General features: G+C 38.9%; 1 long non-coding RNA gene across 2 annotated transcripts; it reads left to right on the top strand.

Moving 5' to 3' along the window:
- Window positions 1-100: 100 nt before the first annotated feature.
- LOC311260792 lies at window positions 101-3,133 on the top strand. 2 transcript variants are annotated; one of them, XR_014623053.1, is made up of 3 exons: window positions 101-158; window positions 1,502-1,593; window positions 2,649-3,133. It is a non-coding gene; the product is annotated as an uncharacterized lncRNA (long non-coding RNA). The 2 variants fall into 2 exon arrangements; XR_014623054.1 differs by lacking the exon at window positions 101-158 and adding an exon at window positions 170-227.
- The last annotated feature ends 8,977 nt before the right edge of the window (window positions 3,134-12,110 follow it).

Below are 12,110 nucleotides of genomic sequence, written 5' to 3'. Positions count from 1 at the left end.
GCGAGACCTACGGCGGGACTGGGTGTAGCGCGTGTCATCACCTCTGATCCTTGTGGAAAGGTCCCTCCCCCTCTTCCTCCCCAAAATGGTACGGTCCGAGCGGCGGTTGACTTGGTTGTGCTAATTACTGCGTTTTTGACTGATTATTCTTCTTAAAGGTAATGTCATATGTTGAAGTAATTTTTATTGTTGTTTTGTGATGGTGAAGAACAGGCAGCAATACACAGGTAGAAATAAATGTCCTTAAAAACGGTAAAAGTTGATCGCTACATCAGGGATTTATGCTAAATCAGACAACACCCCTGACAAATAGTTAGCTAAGGCTAGCTAAGATGAAGAAGAATCCAAGTCTTTGGTGATGAAATTCCCTATTTCTGTATTTCTCACTTGTTAATTTAGTCAAACCATATAGGCTTTTAAAATAAACTGTAGATTTATTTTTTCAAACTTTTCACGTGTCCCTGTTAAGTTTAAATTGCTATTTAATTAGTAGACATGCATGTGTTAAAGGGGAACTATGTAGTTTTGGAGAATAAATTGAAAATCAAAACTTTGATATTTAAAATATTAATGAGGTAATAATACAAAGTCAGACATATTGATTTTTTCCATAACTGAATGAACAAGCTGGTCTCAGAGGACAATAAGGTTCCCAGTGGTTTGAAGCTAGAAAGGTGGCAGGGTCCGCCAAACAGAAACAAAAGTAAAACAGTACAAAACTGTTGTCCTTTAAGATCATTTTTTGTTTGTTTATTCAGTCATGAAAACAAAGAGTTTGTTTAGGCATAAAAAGATCTTTCTCCTCTGATTAAAATTTCTTCTCCGAAACTAAATACTGCAGCTTTAAAGGTGAATTATCATTTTGTCAGTCCACCCATGGATCAGAGCAGAAGTTGTGTAAAATAACAAGAGACACTCCTTCCAGTGATGATAATGAGGAAAAAGTATATTTAAAAAAATATCCAGCAAACCACCTTCCCTGAGATTGTTGGAAAAAGTAACAAAAACATTCAAATAAAACTGGACCATTAGTTCTGTGAATTGTATCAGCTAAGTCAAGCAAATTAAAATGGTTTGAGACTTAAAATTACACCACTCATCAACTCATATATCTATGTATCTGTCGCCCTCTACTGGATTAAAAGCGGACTTTCAGTGTGGACCTACGAGCAGGAGAGGAGAGTTGAGGGACTACTTATTATCACAGTAATGTCATATTAAAGTTCACAACAACTATGTAGTAATTTGGGCAGGTTTTGATCATGAATATTACATTTTAGGGTTACAATTTTTAATTGTTATCCTTTGTCATATGAGAAGACCATCCCTCTTCATACCTGCCCAAATGGCTTTTTACTGACAAGAGCAAAAAAAAAAACACACCTACATTGGCAGAATTGTGAATATGTGACAAGTTTACGTCACAGCCTCAGTGGAGAGAACCCACCTATGCGGCGATGCAGATGTTAATTTCTCATTCAGCACCTCCCCTCTCTCCCAGGCAATCTGTCATGCTGATGGGACAAGAGAGAGACCCCCCAACCCCCCTGTGCTAAATGTCCCTGTGGCCGCAACAGACCAACAGACAGACAGGTGAGTACATAAAGGGCTGCTAATATTCACCTCTCCATGTCGTGTTGGTAGAAACGCATGGATCATAACTGGTTTATATTCACCTTTTGTCACTGCAGAATGTTACTTCAGAACGAGGTGTTTCATGCGAATGCTAATGTATTAAATTGCATTTTTCACATTTTCTAAATTATATAGCTACATATACATCCCATAATTCCCCTACTGTATTCCCATCTGCCACATTAAGTCTTGGTGCTGACACAAACCAAATTATAGTGACAAAAAGACAATTAAAGGTCACCAATCAGTGAATTATTAGATATGTGGGAAAACCCTGACTCTGCTGAGCAATTTCAACTTCCGCAATGTAATAGTTTGAGAATTGTATATTTAACTCATGAGGTTAACTTTGCTTGGTGGTTGGATTTTATTGTAGATGAATACAATCCTTTGCAACTCCACTTTTTCTAAAGTCTTTGGAAGTTTTAAAACTAAAACTACATTAGACATTAGACTCGCAAGATAATTGAATTACTTTGGCACCTGGATGTCAATTTTCATCATGTTTGGCATTCAAAACCTTGTGTGTGCACAACTGTGATAAGTAGGGAGAGTTGAAGTTTAACTATAAATTATTAAGATTAAAGGTAAAATATACATTTTTAATTAAAAATATTTAAAACATATAAAATGTATATTATTCATCAATTATTTTATAAATATGAATTACATCAATTTATTAATAAATCATATGAAAGCATCATATAAAAAACTAGAGAAGACTTTTGGCTTTATTCATGTGACTGACTTTATTCATGTGACTGATTTACAGATCATACTATGAGATATTTTCTTCTTTGAGAATACTGTGCAAATCAAATCCAGCAGCAGCTGAAATGGTTCATCCACCTGCTAAAATAATAATGTAATTTATTCATAATTAAGTTGATTAATGTATTGTGATGTTAAGACTCTTATGTCTTTTATTCCAATGTGATACCTAAATCCTTAAATGCAGAGGATATTTATAAGTCATGGCCGTTTTCCACTGTGGTCCTCCCTCCTAATTACAGCTTACATTTAGTCACTGGGAATCTCATACTTCATCCTTTCTGCTGCCCCAACTGGGCAGTGCCAATCTGTACAGTGGCATAGCCACGCCACGCCAACACAACATCCCCTGATGGGAGAACAGGTGTTGGACAGGGTCCAGTGGAGCAGAGCGGAGCGGGCTGCCATGATATATCAGATGAACCGGCCAGCACCGACTCCTCTGGCCCGAGGGAGGGGGACCCAGCCATTTATTAAGTGTGCGCCAGTGTGTGTGTGTGTGTGTGTGTGTGTGTGTGTGTGTGTGTGTGTGTGCGCGCAGAGGTTCTGTGAGGGCAGCAGCAGTCCAACAATGAGCCCCAACAAAACTGATTGGGACCCAGAGACCCAACTGGGAGGCAGGCTAATCTGGGAAATCCCTGAACAAAAACTGTATGTTTTTCCTTGAAGCAATTCAAAATGTTACCACCCACAAAGGACGGTCTGTTTTGACATTTTGTACCGTGATCTGAGACATCGAGATGTCAAATTAAAAAATTGCAAACTTTTTGCATATGCCTTTTTATATTTTGAATTAACTCTATATAAATCTTTTGTTAGCACTACTCAAACAAAGCAGAAGTCATACAAAAACACTATCTATTTACTTGAACTCTCTCAAAGGAAACACCATATTTTTTTTGCATTACACTTAAACATATTTTTCTTAAACTGTGGGTGGCCTTAAAACAGGCCCCGATGACCTGTTTCTGTTTCCTGACTCAGACCTTAAGAAACTGCTTTATTGGGTTTTTGAGATCAGTTTCTCAAGTCCCTTTACTGCTAATTTTACAGCCAAAATGACACTGGGTATAATGATTTGCTCAGTCGCTGTGGAGCCATATTGGCCAAGGCAAGGCTTGTAGTTCCTGTTAATGGGTCGAATATAATATTTTATGTCCCGTTGCTATAGCCACGCTGCTTAACTTGTGATGTAAAAATAGTCAGGCCCATTCATTTTAGTATAAATACTTCACTTCGCTTCAAGACACAGACTGAGCTGTATGTAAAACATGTCTATTTGAATGTGCCCCGGCAGAGGGAAAAGGTATTGCTACTTTACACATAATGACGGCCCAGGTCGTTTGGCTGAGAATAATGGTGGTTTGGCTGTAAAGCATATCACTCTCATTAGGTTTTTACACACTGGTCGTGCCTAACTGGAGATGCACTTGTCTGGACACACACACACATGTGTGCATTCACACAGAGAGTGCACTCACGCACACAAACACACACACATCCATCTCCAAAGTCATTAAATCCCTTTGAAAAGAGGCCTCATTTGAGAGAAGCAATAAAATTTTTAATCATTTTATTACCAAAAGAGTATTTAACAAGTGGGTAATGAAACGCCAAAGGCAGGTTAGCTGAGTTTAACCTTCATAGAGGAAGCCATGTATCACATGCTGCCCCGAGGCATGGTGGGACAGAAATGTCATCCTCCATTATCCACCATACCTGAAGTGTGGCGTTGCGCGGCTGGCAGGCAGGCGTCTCGCTCTGCAAGGCGAGGCTGACGGGAAATTAGGGGGAATTCAATTAATGGACGTTTTTTACGCACCAGGGAGAGGGCACAGCTGCACACACACACACCTTAATGCGCGGTGCACACACATCGTAACAAAGGTAACACACTTGTGAATGCGCACACACGTACCTCAAAGCGTATCCTACACATCTCCCACTGTGAAGGGCTACAGACGGGACAGGAGAGCAGGAGGAACACATGTTCTTTCCCCGGTTTACAACCGCTCTGTCTCTTTCTTTACTGTTTCTTTCTTTTGATACCTCTGCTACTTAACTTTCTGTCTTCCTCACTCTGCCAGTAGAGAGTTGGCTCTGTTGAATCTCCTTCTCCCTCCGTCTCTCTCTCTCCCTGAGGTGATAGTATAGCAGGGTCGCTCCACTGCTTTCCCTCAGCAGGTCAATTAAGGAGAAAATGAGGCAGAGGGGGACACTCTCAGTCTGTCACCATAAAAGAACCATACCTTGCTACCTACCTGCCTGCCAATTGCTCATATAATATACCGTTAAACTGCCCTGCAGTGTAAGTGCAAGTCTGACTGTGTGTGCATGTGAGAGGAGAAAGAGAGCGTCTCGTAGAAAAGCAAAAAAAAAAAAAAAAACCGGGAGGGGTTGAATCGTAGATGTACCTGTTAGCGATCGAAAAAAAAATTGGTGTTTCCAGAAAAGCAATCGCCAAGTCCTTAAGGGAGGGGAAATACACTGGCCACCTCTGGAAGCGCCAAATACAGGCCCATACATTACATCTTTCAATTTCTTTGACATGCAGGAATAATTTATGGCTGATAACAAAAATACTCTATTTTCAATAACAAGCTTCTGCGGTACTTAGAGGGACTGGCCCCCAAAGTTAATTGAAAAGTGTCCTGGCTCTCATTTGCATAAGAAACACATTTAAAGGTGAAAAATTATAAATAAATATGCGGCCACCTGTGAAATATGGCTTTTGGCCTGCTGGTCATTTATAACTTTGCCTTTAATTACGTGACAGGCCGGGGTTCTGCAGCTGTAATGAGAGGCTGGAGTGATGGAGAGGAGTGTGTGAGAGACAGAGGGCTATAGGTCATTTAGTGTACGAGCAGACAAACATGCATGCAGACACACACAGATGGACAGATGCACACGCGGGCAGAGAGATATTGTAAATATACAGACACATGTGAAGATAGAGAGACACCCGCACAGATTTAAACACACAAACATAAGTGGACAGATAGCCACATGGTCATAGATGGACCAGAGCATACCTATACACAGAAACACACACATAATCCTATTTTAAAATTTTAAAGGTGAGAAGCAGGGATTATACACACTGTAAATGTTGGAATTGATTTTTTTCAGCAAATCAAAGAAGATAATTTGTACTTAAATTAGTGACATCTGTGATGTGAGTGACTATTCTGTTGGGGAAAAGTTGGCTTTATATATTCTCAGTCTAAATCCATGATTGGATCTGGCAGCATATCATTTTTATCCCCTAGCCACAGACATTTTGTCCTTTTTACTTGTTCGAAATCACAAATAAATACAGAAAAGGAAAAAAGGAAAGGAAGAAGTTAAAAAGCTGACCACAGAGGACAAAGTAGAGGAAAAAAACTCAACACCCTGCCAGTTCCTATCCAAATCCTTGTTAAATATTAATTATATGATAGTTTTTCACAATTATAAAAATTACTGTAAGTGTAAGTTTTCCTGACAGGTATTTTATCTTGTAATGATAGACAACAAAATTGCAATTTTCAATACATGTTCCACATGTTCCAAGGGTTCAGAGAGGAGGGAAAAAGTCTACGAGACTTGACAAAAGAAATGCTATTACAGTTATGAAATATTAAATCATCTCTCTTTGTTCACTGCATTTTCACCTTTCTTACTTATGAACTTTTCATATTGCTATTGGTCACGAGAAGCAAATAATTATCAGTTGTTGGTGTCAGCTGACAAAGATCCCTATCGCATGTCCCTTATACAGCGTGTTTATAGACAGTAGCAAATTTCCGACAGCCAACCCAGTACATTAAATGACAGGCATATTTTAGATTAAATCATACATAAGTCAGGCGGAGAGACAGACAGGTAGACATTACAGAACATCAGACAGATAGATAGACAAAAGACTGGGTAGTGGATATGCGGTGTGGGGCACTTCTGTCTCGGTGTCTCCTCCTCTCTCCCTCCCTCCCTTCCTCCCTCCTTCTCTTTTATGCATAAAGAAAACAGCTTGCATTGCCCTGCAGGTACTACCAGAGCGCTGTGCCGCCACGCACCGCTTTCACTTTCACCTTCACACCTTCTCTGCGGTCACTTCCCGGTAGAGCTTGCGTCGCAGCAGAGGCACTTCCTGGGGTGTTCTTTCTCTCTCTCTCTCCTCGTCTCCTTTTTTTTTTTGTTTAACCCTCTTTCTCCACCTCTGAATAGCAGTAAGGAGGGAAGGAGGGAGTCACAAGCATGCCCCGGCCCGGCTCGCTAAGTCCTATTATAAGTAGAAGAAGGCGATATTTCACCATTTCACCCCCCAGAAATATTACAAGATAGACAAGCAAGCGGGGGCTAATCCCTGGGATGAAATTAGCAGCGGAGGGGTTAGCGGCAGGATGGAGGGATGATAGAAAGGGGGGTTGGGGTGGGTAGCTGAGCCCAGCTAGAGGCAACTCGTCCACAGGGATAATTACAAGATGCTCCCGGGATCTTTCTGTCTGTCTGTCGGCTGTGCTGGGCTGGCCTTCATTTTTGATGGCTCTATTTTCAACAAGGGGGACTAGTTCTCTCCCTGGCTCTGTGTGTGTGTGTGTGTGTGTGTGTGTGTGTGTGTGTGTGTGTGTGTGCGTTGCCCTTTCTTTCTATGTCTCCAATGCTTCAGATACATAGTAAAAGCTATTAAAATTGAAATTGTTCTAGGGGCAGTGAGCGAACGGGGGAGAGAAGCGACACACTCAACCCCCATGACAGACTGTTTAATAATGCTTGGACCGTGTGTGCGTGTGTGTGTGTGTAAAGTGAGCCTATGACCCAACTGGCTTGGTTTGAATATTTCCTCTTATTTCTAGCTGCACTGAACCGCCTTTTTACAGAAATATTAAAAAGTGGATATTTGTCTCTGAGTTTGCTCACACTTCACATGACTTCTTCTTCTTCTTCTTCTTCTTCTACTTTTTCTTCTTCTTCTTCCTTAACATAACACATGCTGCTAAACTTCATTCTAATACAGGAGAACATGTAGGGTACTTGTCTTTACCTTTGTCTTTCATTGTAAGTATTACAATTACCACATACAAAACAAATACAATAGAAAAGTTGCAGAAGAAACAGTGAAAGATCAGACTGTTATTTTAATTTCCCTACATTACAGGTATAAGTCAGCGCGTCTCCCCCCCTCCCTCCCTCTCTCTGGTCAGTGGTGGGAGGTGAGCAGAAAGCTTTGACCAGCACACTGACCCCTCTCTAGGGAAACAATGACTTTGAGAAGGCTGGAACACACACGCACACACACAAACACACACAATGAAGAATGGAATGGGCAAACTCATTCATCACTTTAACAAATATAACAGGCTATTGTAGGAGCTCGCAAAATAGAAGACAAAAGCTAAAGCAGTTGCACTTAGGCCAATGGCTTCATTCGCTCAGCCACATACAGAATATGTACCCGCGGCGTGCGACACACACGCACACACACAGAATCTATATTCACATGCAGTTCAGTGCATTTTCCCAGTTTATAATGATAAAACTTCTCTTTAAAACTTTTATCTAAAAGTACTTTGTAATAAATATGAGCTGTAATTGAGTAGAATATGAAAAGAACCAGTCTAAGGCTTTCCAGCTGACAAAGTCAGGGATTCATATCATAATCTTGTTTTAAAGCATACTTCAGTTTTGTTCTTCCCGCAGCCATGGCCATTCATTGCAAAACAATATGTTTTGTGTCATCCTTTGCAGAAGATGGCTTTTTTAAAATAATGTATTGAATTCTATCTATTTATACAAAGTGTGCCTGTGTGTTGACACTTATCAAACATCACAGTCATTACTGTTTGTCTCTTTTGAAAGCAGCAAATGGGAGATTTGAGTTGCACCTGAGATGGTGCTCATAGGACCTGTAGATGGCGCTCTATACCAGGAAATGACACTGGACTTTGATGGAATGCGGACCGTAGCGCAGGACAAATGTGTGTGTGTGTGTGTGTCTGTGTGTGTGAGAGTGAGAGTGAGAAATAGAAAAATAGAGCAAGAAAGATGGAAAGTGTGTGTGTGTTAGAGAGAGAGAAAGGGGAGAAAGAAATAGGGAGAGAGAGAGAGAGAGAGAGAGAGAGAGAGAAAGGGGTGTACAGTACCTGATGTTACAGAATAGTCTAATGACCGTCCTTCTTTGTCTTTGAGCCGGCAGACAGAGTCATCCAGCACATTCAGCACCAGAATAGCTACAGAACAACCACGCATAAAGTGAAGTTATAAACAAAAAAGAGCGCACTAGATCATTGAGACAGGCAGAGCAAGGATGACATTTTCCTTCTGATAACTGCAACCTCTCACATAATTCACAAATTCATCCAAATGCTCGGCCTGGAAGCTCCTGTGGGTTCAATTAGTTTTGAAAGGTGTTGTTTTGCTGCTCAACTTCTATTAAATATGTGCAGGTAAATGGAACAGGCTGAATATATAACACTGTAACAGGTTTACACCACAAATCACACTAAACAGGCCCACACAAAGTTTAGGGTAAGACGGGGTTTTTAATGATAGTTTAGAGCGGGATTGATATTGTCCTGATGATCAGATTGACGATTGATGATTCTATTGAAACCATATCATCATGCCATTTCCATTAGGTTGATTCCTAGTAGTGCTAGTTACAGTAGTCATTGGACAGTAATTAAATGTACAAAATGGTGAATTATGATTTGTTCTGCAGGAAGTACTAACGTGAAAAAATACAGGACAGCTGGTGTATTTGTCTTATGGTGTCACCACGTCTAACAGTGTGATTAGTAAATTCAGTCAAGGTCGGTGAATAATTGGCCTGGTGGTCGAAGCAGCTGCGTCACATTTTGTTACATGTAGTTATGCTGTAATTATACTGTAATTACAGAAAATAATTAATAATAATAATAGTTACGTACTAAAAATAATGTGATGACTATAGAGATTTAATTCTTTGTCCTGTTAAGTTGCATTTGATTTTAAATGACAATAGTTATTTAATTGAATTTTCAAAGGGCATATCACAAGCTATTACTTCTTTATAATAATGCACACATCGTGACAAAAGAAAATCATGACTGCCAGTGTCTTATTGTGATCCATTGAGTCACACAGATGTCCTATTTTTTCTGTCAAGCTTTTGAATGAAGAAGTTTCAGGGTGAAATCTGTTTATTATTGTGTTAGTGGCAATGACATTCGTCTGACTGGGTTTCCAGTCTAAAAATAGAATTACAGATGTGACCAAATAACATGCAGAGTGCTGCGATCTTGACAACGACCTGCATGTTGCAGAAGCATGAATGTATAGACAACATGCTGCAATTATAAAAATGCGTAGAATTAAAAACAAAAAGACATGCAGAGACTAGAAGTATGTTTCCAGATTTTCTGCCACAGCCATATTTTTATTACCAACATGAATATGCATGATTAATAAAATTAATAAAGTTAATCCCTGGAAATGTTATTCAAGTGCATTCTAAACAATCTGTTGTATATATTTTTTATTTTTTAGCTGACTTGGTCTTTAGTGAATCTCATTTAAATCAGATGATTAAACATTTGGCTGATGCTCCATGCACAGATCGTGAGAAAAAACATTCAGATACGAGGCTGAATCTCAATCACCCTGACTTTAAAAAAAATTCCTCCACATTTGGTTTGAATAAAATATACATATGCAGAAATTATAGATGTCAGATATTTTGTCTCTTAAGAATTTAGTTACTGATTAAAAATTGCAGGATCCTTTTGGACCATATGCTCGCTTGTTGTCGGCAGTACAGTCACAATTTTGTAGTAGCTGCAGATGCATGATCACATATGTCCTACCCTGCGCTGAATATAAAAAAAGGTGCCCTTGACAGTGACTCAGCCTTTCTGTATTGATGCCTTCTCTCCTTGTTTAATCTAACTTTTCTGAGATTTATTCTTTTGTGCTGTTTCAGTTTAGAAGCAGGTGAGGTTTCGCACATACAGAACAGTTAAAGGCAAACTTGTTCTCTCTTCCATCTTCTCATCAATTGAATGATTCAAACTATTTTAAATATTGTACTAACAAGGGCAATATTCTTCCTCAAGTAACTGTAAAAAAAACAATTCAGACTTAATATTTTCTATTGTGTTTTATATGATATAGCTGCTGGCATCGCTGTGATGTTGTGAGTGTCCACTGAACGAACATATCCTCTTAAAAGGCATTAGGAAAGTTTTTTTATTTTAATTTACTTCCTTGTATTTCATTTGCTGCCTTGAGAGAGGTCAGAGGGAAAGGTGAGCTGTTAAAGAGCACCCATGGGAACCAGTGAAGGTTCTTTTGCTCAAGGACACTAAAGCAGGGAACCTGCTTCTTGAAACAAGGGGCATTTTTGGGACATACAGTATTTTGTAAAAGAAAAAAAAAAGAAATCTGTGACATACACAACAAAATCTTTAAAAAAAACTGCATATATGTGCATAATTTGATAATAATTGTTTTTGTAGTAAATGAAATGTTTTCCCTAAACAGGCTGCAATTGTGCTGAAATCGGCACATTTTTTCCGCACCAGACTGTGAAACTGTTGCAGTGTGTCCAAGGGACCAAAAAATGTTCATGTCATACATTTAAAAAGTGTTAATGTCCTATTAAATAACTTTAATCATGCGCATGCCAACAAAAATATGTTATTTTTAATTTCCTTCATCTTGTTTATAGTTTAAACAGGCTTTGACTTGACCATCATCACCTTCATACCCCCTCAAGGTGTCTCTCACATATAAGGATGCAGATACACACACACACACACACACACACACACACACACACACACACACACACACACACACACACACACACACACACATACACACACACACACACACACACACACACACACACACACACACACACACACACACACTACTGGCTCTTTAGCACTCACCATTTTACTGTTCAGCATGTCCCACTCAGCAGTGTATGAAAATAAAGACAGCGCCCTTGACAAAGACACTCCAATGTGGCGCGTGTGCTTTCTTTTTTCTTTTAAGTTTTCTGATGAGATTCTTTGTTCAGCGCTGCTTTAGCAAAACTCAGAGGCTGTTCTCAGACAGCAGTCGTTACATGTGGACTTGAAATGACATAATGAAGTCACATTTGTCTTTTCCTCAAAATGAATGTAGTCTTTCTTTACTCATCTCAGTATCAACTAAAGCCCTGTATTTATTTTCAGTACTACAATAAATCAAATTCTATCATTATTATTACTCTTACTTTAATAATGTTAATATTAATAGTAGTATAATTAGTATAATAAGGTGTGTATCACATGCTATTTACTAGTTAGTTTGATGATTGTCTAACAATTAATTGCAATGCGAAATACATAGAAACACAAAAACATAGGATTTCAATATAAGACAGAAGTTAAGTTACAGGATAATGGACATAATAATAATAAGAAATAAGAAATTAAACTATTTCTGTACTAATTCATGAAATTGTGGTAGTTATTTTATACGTTTTTGCGTCACATTTTCACATTAATTTGTATGTTTTGAGAAGCTTTTTGTTAAAAACAATGAACTAGTTTTTATTATTTTTTTTATTATTGTAACCCAGAATGATCTGGTCTCGTGGTATTTTTTAAAAATTCTGAATTGCTATTTATGACACGTCTCAAGAATACATGAACACAGGCGTGCAGCCGGCGCACACACTCTTCCTCTCCTCCTCT

This window comes from Pagrus pagrus (genome assembly GCF_965226575.1).
Source record: "Pagrus pagrus genome assembly, chromosome: 1".
Taxonomy (NCBI): Eukaryota; Metazoa; Chordata; class Actinopteri; order Spariformes; family Sparidae; genus Pagrus; species Pagrus pagrus.
The sequence above is the reverse complement of the archived record's forward strand: the minus strand, read 5'-3'. Positions and strand labels throughout refer to the sequence as shown.